This window comes from Pyrgilauda ruficollis, unplaced genomic scaffold, assembly GCF_017590135.1.
Source record: "Pyrgilauda ruficollis isolate IOZ18807 unplaced genomic scaffold, ASM1759013v1 scaffold31, whole genome shotgun sequence".
Taxonomy (NCBI): Eukaryota; Metazoa; Chordata; class Aves; order Passeriformes; family Passeridae; genus Pyrgilauda; species Pyrgilauda ruficollis.
The window spans coordinates 201,719-224,277 of NW_024524489.1; the positions used below are offsets into that span (position 1 = coordinate 201,719).

Below are 22,559 nucleotides of genomic sequence, written 5' to 3' on the forward strand. Positions count from 1 at the left end.
TAGTAAGGGGAAATCCTCTTTATTTCACTGATATTTTACTACATCTCATGGTCTAAGCCACATATAAATTAATTAAAAATAGGATTTAGTGGGAAGAGAGGCAGGAAAGAATAACTTCAGGAGATGGACACAGAAAGATAAATTCAGTGTAAAACAAAACATGGATAGGGAGGTGATTACATATGTATAGGCACACCCTCAGCCTACCTGTGTAGACACCTTTCTAGCCCTAGCTCAGTGTACAGGAAAAGAACACTTTTGTTTTGGAGCTGAATCACTTTTAGGGTCAAGGAAAAGAAAATTAAGCCAACCATGGGATGGAATTACAGGAAAAAAAAAAAAGTCTGAGATCTCAAACTGGTCTTTACTGTTCTGGTGAAGAACTCAAGTCATGCAGCAGAAAGCCTCAAGCTCCACAGGATTTGCTCACGGTTTGGATGGGACCAGTGGCCCAGGACAAGTTCGGCAGCTGCCACGTGGTGTCTGGGGGTGAGGTGGTCTCAGGTGAGGGGGTGAGCAGGGCTGGAGCAGAGCAGGGAGCAGCTACATCCCAGCTGGAGCAGGTGCTTCTCCACAGCACCCGCAGCAATCCCCCGTGGGTCAGCCCTGTCTGCCTTTGTCCATCACACCACAGAAGAGAGAAATGAACAGAAGCAGACCCTGCAAGCGTCCTTTTTTCTGTATTTTGACAAAGCCTGCAAACCCTGACCTGGCAAGCAGTGCTAAAATGAGCCAGCCATTACCTGGGGAGCTCTCACAGATCAGGTGCACAATTCAACTTTGATAATATCCTGGGGGCAATTTATTAATACACTATCACAGCTTGATCAATTGAATCAAGTCAGATGCAGGAGGCATCAACCTGCAGCAGTTCTCGCTCTTACACCTGCTGCAGGTTTGCTGCTTTACAATGAACATTTTCACCTGGCACAGCAGGACTCTGCTGTTGCACTCCACAGGTTCAGTGGAATTTGTCCATGTTCAACAAAACTTTCTCAAGTTGTTCCCCGTGATTCTGCTCCCTCTGCCTGATAAGAAACACATATTTGTCTCATTTGTTCCACATAATGATGGAAATGAGATAATGTCTGCACCTAGACATATAGGTTCAGAGAATGTTTTTTGGTTGAAGGAGGGTGGAAGTGAAGAATTTTTAACTTGAAGAGTTTCTATTCCCCTTGAAAGCTTTGCCTACCATTGAGATAGATTCCTAGTGCTCAGCTATTTTTTCTTCCCTGTGAATATTTGGCTGTATCTGAATTATTGAGTGTATTTTCAGACTTCTTACTCAGGTTCAAAGAAAGCCTCTGTTTATGACTGTTTGTGCATTCCCCTCTGGGACACAGGGGTTGGTGTTTTTATCACACACTTCAAGGCAGAAGGATTTTGTGCAATTATTTTGCACATACAAAGATTTTTCACAATTGCAGAAGAGACAGATTTGTGTGTTTATGTTACAATACTTTGCTCAAAACAGCATCTGGGTCATAATCTTACAATGAGTAAAAAAAGTTTGCCTACACAGAATTTATTAGAAGATCACTGTCACAAAAAAGGGACACTGCTGTACAGTGCAGTTTTAGCTATTGAATATTAGCAGAGGAAAAAGCTGCCTGAGATATTTTTGGCATTAAAAAAGAAATATTCTCTTAATACTTTATTTTCTGTTTATGTGGAACAATGTAGGGAATTTAAAATGAGTCCAAAGTTTTGATTGGCCTAAATTTGCATTTCTAAGTGCAAAAGAAAGTTGGTGGAAAAGCTAACTCTAGTGAGGATATATTCCCGTCCAGTATTTTTCCCCCATTAACATCTGTCCTGCAGCTTCATGACGAAGAGGATGGATGCCATAATAGCAGCCCCAGAGAATGGCAAGGGGTTTTGCACAACTTCCCCCGGGCTATTTAATTTAAAGCACGCAAATAACAGAACTGCAGTAGGCAGGGGTGGAAAGGCCTGCTGGGTCAGGAAGGCCCCAAGCCAGGGCAGAGCTTTTCCCAACAGTGCACGATCTCCTGGGACTCTGCAGAGGACCTTGGAGCTGTCCCAGCTCGTGTAAGGACAGGGAGACCCCCGAGAAGCTCCCGTGCAGGCAGTCCCCGTGGGGCTGGAAGCGCCAGGGAAGCGGTCAGGGACACAGCGAGGTGGCACCTGCACAGGGACACGGCAGGGCTGAAGCACAGGAGATGCTCCCTGTGCTCTTGGCCAAAACAAAGCAGCATCACAGCAGCTTTCAGCTCTAGAGGGGAAGGTGCCCTCATGAGATCCCTCTTCCACATGGGGCTGCAGAGCTACAGAGCCTCAAACAGATGCTGAGCACGACTTGCCAGACAGAAATTTGAATAAGCTCCCTACCAAATTCTGTCCCAAGGTATACAATCAGAATTTCATGAGCACAGTGAATGCTAATCTCCATTGCATCACCCAACATTGTTTTCTGTAATAGAAAAAGATCCCCAATACAACAAACAAAGATCTTATAAATCTTTCTGAGGAGAGAAAAATTCCTGCTGCTCCCAAGGTGGTATATTCTGACAGGTTAAATGGTGGAGGGAACATAGTCAGTAAATGGAAAATATGATTTGTGGGATATTTTTTACCCCACAAGTTCTGCTGGTGGAGCAGCAGGAAGACAAGGCAGGAGCCCTGTCACCACATCTTCCCTCTCCCCCTCCTGCACAGGCCCAGGCCAGCAGCACAGAGCACCAAATTCTTCCAAACACCAGGCTCTAAGCTGCACAAAACTGCTCTAAAACTGTTCAGCATCTCACGTGGTGCAAGGGGAAAAACTATTGGCTTGGCTGCTGCACTCGGATTTTCTCCCAAGACTGCAATCTTTCCCTAACCCTTTGTGCCTCCAGTACATAAAGTGATCTGCTGAAGATCTTGGGAGGCAGCGAAGAGGGTAATACATGAAATCCTCCTGACTGCATCATTCATGAAGATGCTTTCCAGAGGTTCATTGCCCTGGAGAAAACCAGCCCCAAAGGAAGTTCTGCCTCATTGCAAAACAAGTCGATGACTCTGCTCTGGAAACGCTGTAGCCTTGTTCATATCAAAGAGCTCCGTGCTCAGATGTTGGGTGGTGCTGAGAGGAAAGGGTTCAGCCCTAATTTTGACACCCTGTCTGCCCAATAGAGATAGCAACAACATTGTTTTAAAGTCAGCAAGTGAGGGGAAAAAAAAAACTAAAAGAAATCTTTTCCTTGGAGGAGGAAAGTCAACTCATCCCCACATTGACCCACTCACCAGCAAAAATGAGAGTAACACTAGATTTGAGTTTTGGATTTAGACAGAGCTGTTACAAAAGCTCTATAAAAAACGGTCTTACAAAACATGATGACTAACAATCACATTGCTGAGGTGCTGTTTCTTCCAGTTCACAGTGAAATAAATAATTGCTGTTTCCCTGCAAAAACTACTTGTGACGGCTTCTGAGCCCAGGCAGTTCAGCCAGGCTCTGCTTTGAGAAGGGAACCTCCAAATGTTTTCCCTTCTTGCTCAATCCCCTGCACTTGTAAAAAGACACATTAAAAAAAAAAAAAAAAAAAAAAAAAAAAAAAAAAGAAAAAAAAAAAAAAAAAAAAAAAAAAAAAAAAAAAAAAAAAAAAACAAAAAACAAAAAAAACCCCACAAAACACAACAACAACTGTAGTGCATAGCTAGAAAATGACAATTTTGCAGTGACATGCATTCAAAAATGAATTGAGAAAAGCAAAGCAGTAATGGTGACCTCCCTTCCAGATTCTTATTTAGCATAAGGACAGATTTTAACCTGGCTCTGGGCTGAACACTCTTCCCATTAACACAGGGTCCAAAACACACTTCCCATAAACACTGGGAAAGTGCTTTCAAGGAGCATGTTCAGCCTACAGCTTTGATCATGCCTACACTCATTTCGGCTTCTCTCTGCAAGTCCTCCTCATCATGCTGACCACATACTCCCCCTCCTTGTTTGTTCACATAAGCACAAAACAAACACTTCCAAGAGTCTTTCTATATCAATGTTCTACAGTTACAGCAGCAAAATCCTCAAGTGACTCAGTTTATTACACAGAACTTGGGATATCCTAGGCATTCTCAGAACACTGATTTGATATGAAAAGGAAAGCAGCAGGACACATTTGCTCTAGTCCAGTTTGTTTTGCCAGCAGACATGGCTACACCTCACATCTGGCCCCCACATCTAGAAAACCAAGTTTTTAGGACTAAAACCTCTCTATCACCTTACCTCTTTCTGCAGACACACCTATTCCAAAGCTACATTAAATCCCTAAATAAGCAAAGGAGCACATTTCCCACAGAAGTGAATCATTGCTGATTGCCTCGTCTCTTGCTTTTTTTTAAATAAAAAAACAACTTGATCTCATAGATAGAGACAGTATCTGTGCATTTACTTGGCCCATGCAAAGAGCATAATGAAGCAGAAAACATTTTTCATCGTTCCTGACTGTGCAAATTCAGGGGAGGGAGTTGCAGAGGTTTTTTAGCCTGGGGGAGGGAGCTGCCTTGGAAAGCAGGGTGGGTATTTTCTTGGTTAAGATATATGTACTAGAAATCCCTCAAGAGCCTTTACAGTCAAGTGATAGCAATAGCTTTTTCTTCCTGGAAGGGTTTGCATTGAATCCCAGTGCAATTAAAGGTTCAGTTCTAAACAAAGACTGAAGGCTTAGGTTGTGTTACTATGGGGAAATAGCTTGTTCCTCACCTCAGAAGTGCTTCTGCACAGCCCAGCCTCAATGACTGTGGTTTGTTCCCACTATTGACTTGGATTCCTGGAGCTCTGGGCACACAAGGCACACATTTAGCCTGTGCAAAGCCCACAGAGAAAGCAGGAACCTTCCAGTGCTGCAGGGTCACACACAATAGCAAGACACTTGTGAATTGGTGAGGGAGGATGAAAGTGAACACTTACACTTAAAGAACAACCTCTGTCACACTGGCTTGTTGCCAGAAAAAATAACCCACTACAATCAAAACCCAGTTAAGTCAAACAGTCCATGCTTAATTAAGCCCACTGTAAGAGTTTTCTGTTCAAAGCAGCTGATATTTCCAGCAGGTGAGACTGAAGCTTGCCAGCTCAGAGTATCAAATCCAAACCCTTAAACGGGGGTGCCCATGCCCCATGCTGACATGGAAAAGGGGATGTAGAGCCCAGAGCAGAATATTCAGAACACAAAGATTCAATTGAGAGCATCAATGGCTGTGCCTGTGCCACCACATAGAGCAGGCTGGGCCTGTTCTCCTCAGGCTGAATGAACGCACAGCACAACTCACATCCACGTAAGCTGGATCCTCTCTTCCTGCCCAGGAGGGTGGCTCCTTCCTACCACCCACAGGAAGCAGACCTCAGCAACTCTCTATTCCCAAAAGATGGCCAGAAGTCACTGGGGTGACTGATATTGGCTGAATGTTAGCAATGTGCCAGGAGTTCTGGTCAGCTGCAGAACAATTAAACACGGAGCAACCAACAGGAGCCCAGAGTGAGACTCACACCCCAGCCTCTCTGAAGTTATTGGGATGGAATGCAGCCCATCCATCCCGAGATCATTAAGCAAAGCAAATGGCTTCTTCTGAGCTTAAAAGGGTTTTGCCTTAGGGGTCATTATAGAGAGCCCAAAGCCAGCAAGATTCCTTCCAACCATTCAAACAAGCCTCACACCCAGCTCCCAGCACCAGGCCCTGCACAATGGGTGATCTGCTAACTCATGGCAGACTCTGCAGCCTAAATGAACTCCCAGACCACTAACATACCCTGATTTTCCTGGTGCAGAAGCTCAGAAAGCCTAATTCTGAACCTTGCTTGAAGTGCTTGGGAGAGAAAGGGGAAGGAGGCTGGCTGAACACAAGGAACATCAGCTCATTTTAGCCATCAAAACCACAAAAATGTCTGCAGTGCTGATCAGTCATCCAGAACAGACAGGGGAGATAAGGAGGGCAGGAAACCACACACCTCAACACACACAGGACCACAAAGCTGCACACATGCTCCAGTTTGTCAGTGCTGCTGCTCTGTAACAGCAAAATAAACAGCAATGCTACTGAAAAGGTTTCTCCTCTCCCCTTCAGACAGAGGTGTGCAAGCCAAGCCTTGACTCGTTTGGGGAGAGGGTGTTTCATTGTGGTTTGGAGATGCATCCAGAGTTTTTCATTACTCAGAAACTTTGGTTCTGAGTGTATTTTTATAAAGGAGTCTGAGAATGAAATATGATTCATATTTACATCTGTTAACATGTTGGGAACAGAAAAAAGTTTAAAAAAGGATGAGCAAACCGCTGCTGAGAGAACCAAAATAAAAAGTTGGTTCAATTTCCCGCAAGACTTTCTAGGTTTGGGCAGAAACTGTGTTACCAAAAACCCTAAGGTGAAGGCAGAAGACAGTGGCAAAGTCAGCAGTGATTTGAGCCGTGCATCTGGTTTTTTGGTAACGTTGATTGGGAAAGCACGTAAGAAGTGTTGCAAATTAGTTATGTCAATTCTGGATTTTGATACAAAATGTTTAGTCCCATGATGTAATTTGGGCTGGCTGGCCAGAGATCTTCCCCTGTAGAAAGAATACATTGTAATAGTTTTGTCTGTGTGAATGATGAGTGCACATATTCTTATAAATAAGATGTTTTGTGCAAGCTTTTCACATAAATCTGGGACAGCTGAAGTATAATGGAAGTAAAATGTCATGTATCGCAGAGAATTTTTTCCCCAAATTAACCTCCGTAAATGTCTTAAGAGCAGAGGGAGCATCTAATGAAAGGACCTTTATGCAGATGCAGATCATGACATTCCATTCATAAAACCAGAGAGAAGCAACAAGATGTAGCTGCAAGACTGGGGGGAAGGAGAGAAAAAAAAATTTGCAGTTTCAGAGTGCGGCAAAAGCTCCAAGACATCTTGACTAAGACCACAAAAATTTCTATTACCCAGGCTACACATCAAGGCTTTCCAAGGTCTGGTTCTGAAAGCCCAACCTTTTCTCAGGGCTGAAGTGTCTCATATGGAGAGGCATTCCCCATAAAGATAATTTTTATATGGAGCAATTACCTCGGTGATGTGCAATGAGGAACAGGCAGCGATTGGCATTGCACAATAAACAAGCAGCAAGTCAAGGCAGATGTGAGCAGCCCCAGATGGGAGAGAAGAAAAACCATTATTCATCTCTTAGAGAGGAGCAGTGAGAGCAGAGATTCCCCAACAGGACCAGACAGACAACAAACTGAAATGAGCCAAGAACTCAAAGAAGTTCTGCAAAGCAATGCCTCTCTTAGGGTCTGCCATCCTCTGTCAAGGGCCAATCCAGGATTAAATCTGATTTAAGAACATTTGTCTGACATCTTGCCACGTAATGGGAGGATAGAAGATACCTCCTAATGAATTAATATTTAGTGAATATTTTGTTCCTATTGGATTAAGCATGGGTTTATCCTATGCACAACCAGAAAGGAAGGTGGCAAAGACAAACAAAGTGATATTCTCAAGTTACCTACAGGGCAAAACCCTGGCCCAGTGAACCACATCACCTCAGAGAGGAAGAAAAAAAAAGAGGCTCAGCAATATAGATGTTAAAGGGATGTCAGAACAGCCTGGCAGTGCAAGAGCCCTCTCAGGAGACTGCAGACCAGATGCTGCAGATTAAAACTGCTCAGCAGTCAGAGCTGAGAGCAGCATTCAAAGGGAGAATCTAAATGCCCTGCACCCTCTTGTGAACATGCCTGGCAGGGTGCAGCCGGGCAAGGGGAGGGAGAGGCTGCCCCTGCCCCAGCGTGCAGAGGGGCTGCTGTGGCTCCGTGAGAAGCCCTGAGAGCCCCGAGATGGAAACCACATGCGCGCACCCCCGGGAGGAGCCCCATGTGCAAGGCAGCGGGCAGACCACCAACTAACTCCATGTGTCGGGGCTCACGGGTGTCTGCCTGGCTTGGGAAACAAGCAGGAGGGGGCAGAGAGGTTCCCACCCTCTGGGGAGAGCCTTGGCTGCGAGGGAAGAATCCCACTCTGGAGAAGCTGCCTGGCCAGACACAGCGGCTTCTCCTCGCTCTGTCCCCCAGTTTATCTCCTCTGATGGAGAGGCAAACCTGCACGGGCTCCTGCGAATTGGGCATTGCTAAGGGGTCCCATTCTGCACACTTCCTTGCCTAAACTGATCCAGGTGATTATTCCTGAGGTAGAGAAATATCCCACTGATGCTGACATTCTCCTGTACCAGCAGCCAATCACTGCAACGTAAAGGATGAGTTAAAAAAGAGTAGCTAAGAGAATAGAGAAGCTGAGAGTAGAGAAGAGAAACTCTGCTGCTGCCAGAGGCTCTCCCACCACATTGTCACCAGAGAGGCTCGAGGTCCTTTCCTTCTGTTGCCCCGTCCTAATTTTGCTTGGGTGCTCTGTCCATGAAACACCTTTTCACAGATCCCTTCCCTCCATCCCGCTCATTTATCCCTTTCCACTCTCAGCCAGCCTCCAGCAGCAGTTAGATCCCACCACCTTGGGACACAACGTGGTCCCCCAAGTGTTACCTCGCCAGGAGAGGTGGCAGGTGTCACCAGGACTGCCCAGCTCTTGTCCCCTCCAAGGCTGCTCACAAACTTGTCAGGCTCTGTGACACACAGCAAAGTGCTCAAGGAAGGCAGGGACAGCTCTCAGGGAAGCCCAATATAGATACTCAAATTTGGCCTCTGGCTGCAGTTTCCAGACAAAGTTTTGGGTTATTCCAGAGTTCCACAAAACTTGGGCCAATCCTGGGATATCACACACTGAGCTGCTTTTGGAAACCCAGCTTCTAACCCTCCCAGATGCAAGGAAGAACTGCTTCTCTGCTGCACAAGGCTTTCCACACAAATTCCCAACCTCCAGAGAAATTCAGAAGGGAGAGGCTAGCGCACCTTTTGGGTAGTCATGCAGACATTTTTGCCCCTTTGTTCCTGTCCCCCTTAAAATCCTGCAGCCAGACAAATACTGCAACATAATTTTTATCTATTGTGGTTTTTAAACCATTATTCTGGGGAGATTTCAATAACAGAAAAACTGCTTTTCTGCTATTTTTTTTCTCTGTTCCTTTGCTAGACTCAGATACATTTTTGAAAAGGGTCTATGAAACCCTCAAATTTCACCACATTTACATTATGCCAAAAACTGCAAAACATTAAAGGCAACAACGAAGTACAAATCAGAGTTTTTACTACTACAGAACACAGGTAAATAAGTGTCCTATCACAGCCTATGCAAATACAAATACTGTATTACTTTGTATCTCTTTCTTCTGGTTGTTCTGCTATTGCAGAATTATTTCTGCAGGGCCGTAAGGCTTCAACAACAAAGTATTGTTTAGAATACAGTTTAACTGAACCTAAAAACTCCACTGTACTTATAGACCACAATCTGGTCATTTTTATGCAGGGTCTCTCAGTCATTAAAATTTAGATTCATGTGCAGACATCACTAGACTAAAATCCTACTGTGTCTCCAGTATAAGGAAATAAAGTGAATACAGTTTGAGAACTTAAGGGCATCCTGAAATACCATATCTGTGGGGGAGAAAAGAAAGCATAAAAAATAAATAAGTAAAAATTATTATTACTCTAAAGCCCAGAGAAGCAGGAAGATTAGAATGCAGGCAATCTCTAACAACAAGAAAAAACCAAAAAACCACAGCACCACATCAGCTGTCACATCACTGGTGACAGCCTGGCTTTCAGCACAGCCACCTGGATTATCCCAGCTCGTAGGTGCTTTAATGCTTTGTCACACCAAGACCTCAGATTAAGGGGCAGGCAATCCAGAACATGGTGAGCAGGTGCAGGGGTGCTTTAATGCTTTGTCACACCAAGACCTCAGATTAAGGGGCAGGCAAGCCAGATGGCAAATGGTCCCACCAAAACACTCACTCAGCCTGAGACCTCTCTTGGGCTGCAGTCACCCACTGGGTGACCTGCAGGCAGGGAATGACATTTGGGACACGGCTTCATGGCTTGTAAGGACTCCAGTGAAGCAGACTCAGTTTTACCAGACTGCTGAAGGACTCAGTGAAGCAGACTCGGTTTTACCAGAGTGCTGAAGGACTCAGTGAAGCAGACTCGGTTTTACCAGAGTGCTGAAGGACTCAGTGAAGCAGACTCGGTTTTACCAGAGTGCTGAAGGACTCAGTGAAGCAGACTCGGTTTTACCAGAGTGCTGAAGGACTCAGTGAAGCAGACTCGGTTTTACCAGACTTGCTCACAGCAGTGTCTGGTCCCCAGGACTGAATGACTGACCCCAGTGCACAGCACTAAAGCTTTGCAGGACCTGCTGTGGAGCCACTGCAGGGCTCCACTGTAATTCAGAGCTACACAAATGTGCAGAGCTATGTAACAGCCATGAACCCCTTGCACAATGTAATTCCTGGAAACCAAGCAAGAGTGAGATGTGCCCCAGAGAAAGGCAGCAAGCACCTGGGCAGCACACACGAGCGGCCAAAGCATCAGCCCTTAAGCCCGGCTGGTCTGGGGCAGCTCAGAGCTGAGCTTAGCTACCAGGTCTAACCAATCTCGTGGTCCCACGTGAGAGAACAGAGGTGTCTCAGAGCAGCAGCAGATGTGATGTGGAACCAGAGTGCTGCCTGAATGGCTTTAATGAGAAATGTCCCTTCCTTTGTCTGGGACGATAAAAGCAGAGCCAGGCTGTCAGCTATGGGCCAGTCCTCTTGGCTGCAGCTTGTAGAGCATTTCTGGCTTGAAAGCCTCCTCTCTTTCCTCATCAGTCCCTTGAAAAATTCTGTAAATATTGAAATTTTGTATGGTTTGGGTTTTTGGGGGGGATTTGGTTTTCATAAGACCATATTTAACTAAAGGTTAAAGAATTCAACACTTAGCGCAGAGAGTGATGAAGGACAGAAGAGGAAAAGAAGTGCAGGCCTAGCTTTCCTTATTTTAAAGAAGTTAGTTCCTTTTGGTTTATCACACAGCTAGTAAAAAGCTGCAGAGCTTGAGGAACTGCCAAGTCTCAGGGATTCCCTTCTCCATTTCCCCCCAAACAAACAATTTGCTTACACCTCCATATGCAGTTCTTGATTCCCACGTTTAGAAATTACATTCTATTCAACCCCAAGCTGTCCCAGAAAATTAAACATAAATTAGCAAATCAATTTCAAGAAAATTTCCAGAAACATTAACAGAGCTCATTTGACCATTCCAAAAGAATTATTTCAAACAGCAAATTTTGCTTTTAAACTCTATGCTTTATTCTACCACAAAGAAGTTTCCATGACATACGTACAACTAGAAATGAAAGCACTGGATGAAGGCTCATATGACCTAGTTTATTATTAAAGCACTCACTTCCTTCCAACTCTGCCACTGTGTAATGAAGATCTAGACTAAAAAACTAATGTACAAAGTGTTTCTTCTTCAAACTGCTAAGTCTGTGTTTTCCTCTCAAGGCTCCAGCTGAGCTCTGTTAACACCAAAGTAATGTACAGCCACTGAATTTCACTACAAACTCCAGCAGCTTTCATCTGGCTCCAGAAGACCCACCAAAGCTGTGCCTATGTATTATTCTTTCAACGAGCAAAGGATTAGTATTGACTGATTATTGGCTGCCCAGCAGTGCAAGAAACTTCTGTAGAGTGGTCTTTGGAACATCTTGTGCTTGAGGAAGACATTAAATATCAAACCCTAATTTATTAATTTATGTTTACATTTTTACAGGAGCCTGAGAAGAAGCCTGACTGCCAGCCACAGTTTAATTCACTCTGATAACACAGAGACCATAAATCTTAACCAGCAGCTCAACATGCGAGGCATTTGATGTGTCTGGGAACCTGCTGTATGAAAGAAAGGAGCTGCTAGAAAAAGCAGCAAAATGCCTATTCCCATGGGAAGAGTCTTCAGGACTGGCAATAGATCATTTGTTCATTTGGAAGACACTTGTTCCTCTAGTAAAACAGCAACTAATATTTTTGCTTTCCCCTGCTCAGACAGGAAATATGGTGCTAAGGGCCATCAGACAGAGCAAGTCCTCGTGCTAATTACACGGTCAGTAAGCATTTGCTCTCCCATGTTTCCTCAAGGCCTGAATGATTCCTGGGTGGAATTCCGCAGTGGGACCTGCCGCCCGCTTCCTCTCTGACACAGGTGCTGAGGAGATGTATCACATTTTAGAGGATATCCAGGTTAAACACCCCTGTTTTCACAGGAGGATCCTGTCACCTGGAAAAGGTTGAGTGCTACCACATTTAGAGGGGAAATGAGACATTTGATGTATCCGAGGAGCAAGGTTCTGAAACTGCCCCTCAATAGATGGCAAACATCCAAATTTACACAGCCCAATAGATGCACAAATGGGATTGTACAGCATGTCACTTGCAGAATTTTTTTTTTTTTGGGCAGGCAAATCCCTTCTAGTCCTGCCTACAACCATGTATAAGTCATTTTTCTCACATGCAAAATCATTCAAGGTCAACCACACGATTACACAAGAGGAAAAAAAGCCTATATGGAAAAGCTCTTACTGACTTACAAAAACACAGCAAAAGAAGATTTTATTTTAAGGCACAAAGATCTACTTGCTTGCTGTAATTTTGGGGGGTTATTCTACCCAGTCAGACTCAGACAATATTTTTAACTGGCCCACATCATCTTTACTGACTTTCTGCCCAGCAAAGATCCAGTGCAGGAGCTGGCCACAAACTGAACAACTTTCTAAGGTATCTGACCTCCTCCCAGAGTGGGCTTGTCTGGTAAACAGAGATCCACTTACACATTCCCAGCAAACTGTCTTCTTTACATCCTCTCCATGGAAGAAAGCTACCTCCCATCCACACAGCACTCAAATTCCTGACTGGTACTCACTGGATTAGGATGAGCAAGTCATAAGATGCAGTTGTGTAAACATCGAAGGAAAAACAAACATGCAAGTGTTTTGAAAACGCTTCAGAGTGGAGTTCCGTTTCTCACGTGCCCTGAGCGCAGCTTCACCCCCACAAATTTTAAGTAAAACAGCTCCCTAATAGCATTCTGAACTGTGTAATTGCAGGCAAAACGCTTGACTTCCACCCACTGCTTCCCATGCTCTCAACACGTGCCACCAATCATTTCCATTTTGATGTACAGTTGCTTTTCATTCTAAAGGAGGGGTTTATTTCCTTGTTGTTGTATTGTAATTAAAAGAAAAAACAACTGAGGACTCAAAGTGTGGACAACATATATTAGATCTTGCCCTGGTACAGACTGTCAAAGCACTGTGGATGATGAGAGGAATTATCAGCTCCATGTAATTTCCTCTTTCACATCCCTCCTCAGCTGTACCTCAGAAAACAATGTTCCCAAAGAGGGCCCAAATATAGAGGAATTATCAGCTCCATGTAATTTCCTCTTTCACATCCCTCCTCAGCTGTACCTCAGAACCAGTGTTCCTAAAGAGGGCCCAAATACCCCCCAGATCCAGCCATGTGCTGGTGGTGCCCAAAAGTGAGCAGCAAACCCCTGAACTAGAGGCTGTTCTGAAAGCAGCCCTGACCCAGTCCAAGGCCCTGAATCCAAGGCATTTTCCACACCAGGCTCGAACAGAGGGTGCTGTGCCCATTGCACTCTGACAGCTCTTGCCTCCTGCTATTGGAAACGCTGCTTGGCCAAGGAGAAGTCTGAATGTCATGAGAAAAAAATAGGACATATTTTCATGGGGTTTTCCTTTACTAAGGATTCAGCTGGATGTGACAGTAATTATTAAGTGGTATTTTTAGCCATATTTGTGACCCTTGGGATTTGATAAACTTTTCCCATTGCAGCAGGTTGGTTTACTGCAAGCAGCACACTTGAGCTATCTTCCCTGCACCCCCATTACCATTTAAATGCCTCTGCGAGGCACTGCAGCCAGCTGCTCGGCCCAGGAGTGGCCGTGCATCATGAGCAAGAGGCAGAGCCCCGCAGCTCCCCCGTGACTCTGTCATCAGAGATCCGCTCCAGGTTGTGCTGCTGGGAGCATTAGCCCATGCAGCCTGATATGAGTTCAGCAGGCTGGAATTCAAAACACTACCCAGCTGTGGGAACCCGGGAAGGAGGCTGTCACACTAAATGGTATCCAGATTAGAGCTGTGAGAATTTGGGAAAGCCCGTCTAGCAAGCATGATCTCTCGGGGGGGAGGGAGGGACAGAAACAGTTCCCAAGTTGTTCGACTCCTAGGCCTGAAGGAATCTAGGTCTGTCTCTAGATACTGACACTGCAAGGTTTGACTGGATCCAAGTCTGTATCAGGGGATATTTTCCCAGGGGAAGAAGTGCAGCAAGCTATTTTATTGAATTAAAATACAGATAACTACCTTGGCGATGGCTTTTTCTCTGCTGTGCAGTCTGGGGCTGGGTGCATTTGACTCCCTGAAGGCTCTCCCTGTGGCAGAACTGATGGGAATCATGGTCCAAGGGATGGACCCTCCGTGTCACCCTGCACACGAGGGAGAACGTGACATGTCAGACTTGCAGGTGCTAGATTTAAAATCCCCACCGACTAAGTATCCAAATTCAAGAGGGGACTACACAATCAGATATGGAAGGAAGAGAGAGAATGCAAATAATTTATTACTTTTCTACCCTACAACTAATATTCCACATGGCTGCTGGAAAAGGGGGGCAGGAAATACACCAGAGCTGGGAACAGGCAAGCAACAGGGAGAAATTTCTTGACAACAAAGCACTGCAAAACTTTTCAAAAGCTATTTCTTTTCCAAGCCTTGCTAAGGTATGGCAGACCTGAGGACCACGTCCCAAACTGATATTTGCTTACCCCTTCATAAATCTTTCAAAATCCTCCGAGAAAGCAGGACAAGAGAGCAGTCTCTAGGGAGGACCACTGGCATCCTGCTGGATTTCCTTGGGGGCTGCCACACTAGCTGAGCCCTCCAAAGGGTGCCCACGGTGGCAGGCAGCTCCGGAGGGCAGGCTGGAGGGCGATGCCCTGCAGGTGCTGCTGTCCCGGACCTCACAGGGCCGGCAGGGCGGTGCTCAGGAAGCGATGCTGCCTGCACTGCCGCTGACCCTGAACGCAGGAGCCACGCAGATGGGCTCAGAGCCCCTGGGAGCCCGAGCAGGGCACACAGCCCGATGGATGTCACACCTGCGGGGCGTGCGGGAGCACTAGTGACACGGGTCTGCTGAAATGCCCCCGCAGCTTCCCCTCCTGCACTACACACCAGCCTGCCCAGCTGCTCCACTTTGCTCCAGACGCAGAGCGGAAAAGAAAAATTCCACAAGTGGAAAAAGAAAATTCCACAAGTGGTTCTCTTCTGTCAACATGTTAATTGGTCTGATTATGAAAGTAAACAATCACAGGGACAACAGGAAAAAATAAAACAAACAAAAGGGGCAAGACACAGATTCTCTACTATGTATAGCACTGAGGCAGCAAACCAAGTGAAGACAACAGCACGACTTCCTTCCTCTTTGTTAATTAAAGTGATTGGCTGCAGCCAGGAAAATGTTGATGCTCTTTTGTCTTCCAATACATTTTGTTTCTTCAGCAGCAACATTAATGACAACAGCCATAATACAACAAATTTCTGTTGCTGAAAGTTTGCTTTGTAATGAAAATGGGCACTACGGTCACATTTTCCTTCACATCAGACAAAACTCCAAACTCTCATTACTAGATGCTTTTTTCTCCCTTTTCCGTAACAAGATACTAGACCAGAAGGAATCAGGGAAGAGAATGGCTGTTGAGTCTCTTGAAAAATTCTAAGCATGTCTTCCCCAGCTCAGCCTCCCTGCAGAAGTGACAGAAACCAAAGTAACGTAACTCACACATTCCCAACCCTATCTTCCCAAATGGGGAAGCGACACTGGCAGGGATCAGCAAGTCCTGGCTGCCATGCCTGTTTTTACCTCCAGCCCTGTTGAAATCTTTGCTTGGGACACCCTCCTCAAATGTGTTTTTAGCTGCTGTAACACCAGGTCCCAAACGCTTCCATGCCTTTCATGTTCACACAGCAGAACCCCTCACGCCATGGGGATCCCCAGACCAGGCACCTCTCCTCACCCAAGAGACAAAGACACTGCTTTTTCCCAGAAGTTTCTTTCCCCTGTAGGTAAAAACACCACAAGTTCCTGCAGAAACCCATCTGGCAGTCTTCACTCCTGCAAAGCCTTCCCCACCTCCCAGCACAGACAGACCACGGAAGGATGTGCAGGATTAGGCTGCAGGATTTAACCTGAGGGGAGCTAATGTGACTCATGAAACGAGACATCAATTACCGAGCATGGCAGACAGATGAAGGGAGAAGTGGAAACTGTTTCTTTTCAGTGACTCGTTTAAGCTGTGTTTGATTTAAGAGGTCCTTGACAAGAAATGCACTTAAGGGTTTTAATACTTCAGCCATTCCAAGCTGCAAGTGAATAAACCCAAAGGGCAAAGCACCTTGACCCCTAAACAGCAATCAGCCAAAAACCAGTCAAGATATAACATGTCCAGCCCAACATCCTTTCCCAGATTTCAGCTGGAGCACTACAAAGATTCAGGCTGTCATGATAAAAGATGGCCAAGCATCTCTTCTGGCTTGCTCTGAGTTGGCTGCAATGATAGCAGCAAAATAACTCTTCCAGTGACACAGTCAAGACAAGTTCACCTTTCAATCTGAAATCCTGATTTTGGATGGTTTTCAGCTGCCCAGTGTTTATTACAGCAGCCTGCAGAAGCTTCAGACATGCACGAGGACCCCATAAACTTAATATTGAATACAAGAAGCTTGTGGGAGTCTGTACAGAGCACACAGACTTTCTGCCAGATTTGACAGACAGGAAGAATCTCCCAAGCTGAACAGATAAGTGGATGGGAATCACTGTCATTTGAAAGGCTCCATCCTGCCTCTGTCCCTCAGCTCCAATATATCTAGAAAGAGTCACTGGTTCTACACCTCCCCAGAAGGCTTCAAGTGAAGTCTAAAAGAAAATGATCTCTAAGAATACGAGGATGCCTCTGCCTGAAAATGTTCACATACATCACAAAGAAGGGCCTGACCAGTGTTTAAAGAAGTCACTTGAATTCTTAGACACTATTACACAAGGGGGTTTTATTTGTACCTCTGCTTTTGATAGTTATTTACTTATTAGCAAATAATTTTCATCTGTTAAGCATTTGCATCTTATATGAGAAACATCAAAAGCTTCAGACCTTTGATGACATTTATCCCCACCAGTGCACAGTAAATTACAGCGAGGAGAAAGAAAAATCCAAACACAAGGCATTCAAAGCAAACCAGCATGGAAGGCAGAAATGCATCTAGCTCCAAGCAATTATATCTTAATGAATAAACATTGTTCTCCGCTGCTACCTCTTGCTAAGAGATACCCACAAGGCAGCCAGCACAAGCTTAATTCTTTCCATTCCTCTTCCTTACGGCAGCCTTGTCACTTCTGCTACAGCCTGAGCTCTGCAGCCCTGATTTCAGCTGGGGGTACCCAACACCGATGGGAGCAGGGGAGAGTTTCACCCCCAGGAGCAAAACTCTACAGGGTGGGAAGGAGAAAACCTCATCCACAAGATGTGCAAGTACGAGACACTGACTGTTCAGTTTGTAACATCCACCAAGCCATGCATTTCTGAAAGGTCCTCTGTGGGAAGAGAAACATATTCAAACCAGTGAGAGCTTGGGAGAAGGAGGCAATTGAAGTCTCCATTAAATAGGAAAGTGCAAGATTTTGTACTTTAACTAGCTCCAAAAGTTGTGTTAATGGAAATTCAGATATTGACATTTACTGCCAGGGAGATACCTGAAAATGAGAAATGCTCAATGGGCAATGAGCACAGCTTCTCTTTTCTAAACTGACCTAAAAAAAAAAAATCAATAAAATCACTAATCTTGCACGTACTTTTGCTGTTTATCAATTCAGCAGACATGTTACTAGAAGCCTTTAGGAGCAGCTTGAAGCTTGTCTCTGGAGTTCCTCTGGTGACTCTGGCAGAGGGAATGCATTAGCTAAGAATTCACCTATGTTAGGCAGGGAAACAGGAATTATTTCAAGTAGAAAAATGTGGCTTTCTCCTGTAAGAGCATCAGAAGCTCCGGAGTTCCCTCCACCTCCCAGGGAAAACACAGCTTTTTATTGTCTGAACCAAGCCTTTATTTTATCAGTTGCACCATGGAAGCTGCTCTGTAAGATGAGTAGGAAATCTTTTCTTTTCCAATTAAGGATTGGTAAGCATCACTTGGTGGCAATCCCCCAGCAATACCTAGGTAGATGTAACTAGGGAAATACACACAGCATTCAGCCTCAGGACTGACAGTGGAAAGGGATAACCACTTTACTCTGCAGCAAAGGGACCGCAGGGAGAAAACCCGAGTCTCCAACCCAGGATTTCCTGCATGCTCTGCCCGAGCAGCAGCTCCACACACCACTCTTCAGCAAGGCCAACAGCACAGCCACAAGCTTGCCCTCCAGTAAAACAAGTAAAACAATAGTTTCTAAGTCTCCCAGGATGTTTAAATCCTTGGCATGGCCCATGCCCAGTAGCACAGCAAGAGTTGCACTGGCAGGAATGCGAGTTCTGACCCTGTGCAAGTGCAGCAGTGCTTGTGTGCTCCAAACTGCCCTCCCTCAGAGCCTGTCACTTCTTTACCCAAATGTTCCATCATTCACATGCTCAGCAACCAACAGGTCCAATAGGTGGAAGGTTAAAATCAAAACAAACCCACCAGACAAACTGTGGGATAAGGTTTCTTTCAGCTGGCTAATGTTCATTAAAAATCAGAGTCAATAAAAATGATTACATTTTTAACAAACATAAGAGGTTGTCTTCAGCATTGATCTAACAATTTGAGTGAAATATTTATAACTGCAGTTTCAACAGAGCCTCCTGAAGCTGTGTTTTGCACAGGTTTATGCTAAATTAACAGTATGAAGGATGTTTAGGAGCAGTATCCCTAAGACTACTCATGTTGAAGAAATTAACCTATGGATGGAATGGTCTCTTTCAGCTGACAATTAATGCAATCATGAAAAGAAAAGGAGGAAGCATGAGTGCCAAGGAATGGGAAATGGGAGGCCTGATTTCTTTTGCAAAATTAACTCTTGGGGCTGAAATAAAATTCAACCTGTTGGCTTAAATCTGGCTTTTTTCCTATTCAAATACCTTTCGGATCAGTTCAACATGTTAGATGTGTCTCAGACTGGACCTTGCACCTCAGGGGGAGGCACTGCTGTGGATGTCTTGCTCTGTAGGGTACTACCAACAATATTCCATGCACACCAGCCTTTCTGCTTTTGATCCAAACATATAATTAGTGTACAGAAGCAACACCAGCAGATAATACCAAGTCCTGACAAACAATGTCTAAAATGTTTTTTAATTAGCAAGCAGTGAGGTGTCCAAAACTGAAGTCAGCAAGAAGCCCTTTCAGCACAGGACAGGGCAGGAATGCAGGGGAGGTGGAAGCAATGTGCAGAACTGCAGCTTGGAGCAGACACGTTTGCAGGGCAATATAATCTCACAACATTTTTCTCTGGTGAAGCATTAGAGCACTTGCTTTTAAGCACACACTTAAATCCAATCAACATTTAAAAGCAGTAAAGAGTGTGTTGAAATGCTTTGCCAAGCTGGGCTTGAGAAATAACTCACTTCCATAAGTTACTCTGATACAGGGGTATGATACAAGCTGGAGTTGTCCACACATCCCTGCCTCCAGCAGATGAGGAAAGGCTGAGAGAACTGGAATTCTGGGAAGCCTGGAAAGGAGAAGGCTTTGGGGTGAAGTAATTGCAACTCTCCAGTACCTGAAGGGAGCCTACAAGAAAGATGGAGAGGGACTATTTACAAGGACAAGGGATGATGGCTTTAAATGGACAGAGGGTGGGTTCAGACTGGATATCAGGAAGAAATGTTTTACTCTGAGCATGGTGAGACACTGCAAAGGGCTCTTCAGAGCAGCTGTGGCTGCCACATCCCCGGAAGGGATGGATGGAGCTTGGAGCAACCTGGTCTAGTGGAAGGTGTCCCTGCTCCAAGCATTCTTCCTCCAGTACCAGCCACTAGCCGGAATAGCTGTGCCACTGCAGTCACTTGTCTTTGGGGGAGACAAAAAAAAAGAAAACACCCAAACCAAAGAGCAGAATCTTTCTGTTTTACAGCCCGAAGAGCAGAGGGAAAGCAGGGAGGGATGTGTGCCTGAGCAGCGTGGCAGTGAGTCACGCTGGCTCCGGGGCTGCTCCTTGGGTGGTACAGTTTACACACCAGCCCTTGCTCAGGGATGAGCCCTGAGTCCCCATCCAGCTCCTTGGGAAGGAAAAAAACAGATTTTACATGTGCTTGGTCACATGGCCTGTGTGATGTTATCCAACGTGTAATTACCGAGAGGAAATTCTCTCAAGCTGAGCCTGTTTGCTTCCAAAGGGATCCCAGTGGAAAGCATTTCTACTTCCACATTTCCCTACTTTGACTATCTCCATGACTATTTTTTCTTTTTTCTTTTTTTTTTTGCTTCAGTTTTCCAGGTTCTCTTATACTCTATCCCACCTACTCAGCAAGTTCCAAGGCAGTCAGTGCTGACTGACCACAGCCACAGAGCAGCTCTCTGCTCACACCAATTATTTCCAACAATATATGGATTAGATTACACACACTCTGCCAGAAAAAACGATCTACCTCAGATTTAAATCATTAAGAATGGCCCTCTGGAGACAATAATCGCTCCTCAATGTGAAGGCTACAGACAAATGTCAGAGTTCTGTCTGGCCCAGGAATGTTTCCTCATAACAAGGCTGGTTTGTGCAATCAATGAGGCTGACAAAATCTCCGATACGCTCTCAGGGCCTGATCCAAGGCACAGGGAAGTTTATGGTAACACTCTCATTGACTACAGATCTGTGGGAAACCTTTTTTTTCCCCTGACCCACGAGAATTTCTGAGATTTTGAAAGCTTTTTCCCATCCTGACCATGACAAAAATTGAAATCTCAAATTTTTGCAGCCTGAATATCTACTTGCATCGCTCCCACAAAAGACAAAGGATATAAAATAAAAACCTGATTAAAATATTTTGTTCAAAAGCGAAAACAAACAACAAAATTTTGAAATCAAAGATAATTTTCAAAATCAAAGGCTTTGTATTAAGAAATTGGCATTTTTTCAACAAAAATGAGACATCAGAAACTTGTTGAACAATTCCAGCAGTCTCTCCCAAACTGTAGAGCAGGTCTTTCCTGCATGAGTGAGTTCACCTGGGATATTTTGCTCTTTAAAAATAGAAATCCCTTGTACACAGGGACTATTCATCTTCCTAACAGGCATAATTTATGTTCCAGCCACTGAAGAGGGACGGTCTCCCCTTGCACACCAAGAGGTGGAAGCCATTTGATTGCAAGAAGAATAAAAACTGCTCACAGGTGATTGCAAAACATAAACACCACATCTCTCGTTTTAAATCAATTAAGCTTCCTTCTGCGAGGTGCTAAGTGCCAAATCATGTGTCTCAGAGCTGCATTTTGCAGCCCCAAAGGTCTGTGAGGCAAACCCCACATTCACATCATGGCCAAAGCCACTGGATGGAGCTGTTAGAAACATCTCACAGGCCCCAGCAGGGAGCAGTGCTTGGTCTTCAGGAAACCTGCACTGATGTCATCTTTCAGACAGGGAACAGGCACAGGGACACCCCACACTGACCCTGAGAGATGACTGAGGTATTTTGTGGAATATGAGCAAGCAACACTGAACACAAACACACACCCCCATCCCCACACCAATTTCATTTCTTGTGAGGAGAAACTGGCCTGGACCCTCAATACAGATTAGCATTCAAAAAGATAAAGAACAGGACAAGGCCCATTCCAGGTGGAGGAGACTGAGGAAATGGAGGAAAAGGTATCCATTGATCTACTGTAGTCCTAAAAATAAACTTGTGAAAAAACTGGAATTTGAATTTAAATTTAAAAAACCTGATAGCCAAGGCTAAGGTGTTCTCCTGTGCATTAAGCAGTTCCTGCCAAGATTTGAGCCACTGCAATCCATAATTCTTAAGGACAGTAGTTTCCCAGACAAAGCATCACTGGTAATAGGAATATAGAGCTGGAGTTCATTATTCTTCCTATACATGTGTGTGTATGTACAGCTAGAGAAAAACACTGACAATCCAAGGGCTAATAATAAACCAGGTGACAGCACCTGCAAATAAATGGCTGCTCCGTGGCAGCTCCTGAACTGACATTTTCCAGTCTCTGGCTCCCAGGGCCATGTCAGCTGTCTCACATCCAGAACCTGGAGCACACTTTTGCACAGGACAGAGAGAGCAGAGCACCCAAGGCTTCAGCTGAGCATCCAAAGAGCACCAGGCCACCTTCAGGGACCCCTGGAGCAGCACAGAGTGCTCGGTGACACCAGCCATGGGCTGTGCCACTCCTGGAGCACCTCTGCATCTACCAGGCAGTGAATCCCAGAGCTCCCCCATGCCTCTGGCTGGGACAGCCAGCAGGGTAAGCTCAGCTTTGTGTTTTTCATAAAAACTGCAAAATGAGTGCCTGTGTCAGCTCAGTGAGCCACCTGCCCAGGGATGTCCCCCCCAGTGAGCCACCTGCCCAGGGATGTCCCCCCCAGTGAGCCACCTGCCCAGGGATGTCCCGCTCG

General features: G+C 45.2%; 1 long non-coding RNA gene across 1 annotated transcript in view; it reads right to left on the reverse strand.

Annotated features, from left to right (window-relative positions):
- The window catches only part of LOC121357066, a 155,873-nt gene extending 147,266 nt beyond the window's left edge, over positions 1–8,607 (reverse strand). Inside the window, exon 1 of the long non-coding RNA XR_005955677.1 lies at positions 8,505–8,607. This is a non-coding gene — a long non-coding RNA (uncharacterized LOC121357066). The remainder of the gene's footprint in view (positions 1–8,504) is intronic.
- Positions 8,608–22,559: the final 13,952 nt, after the last annotated feature.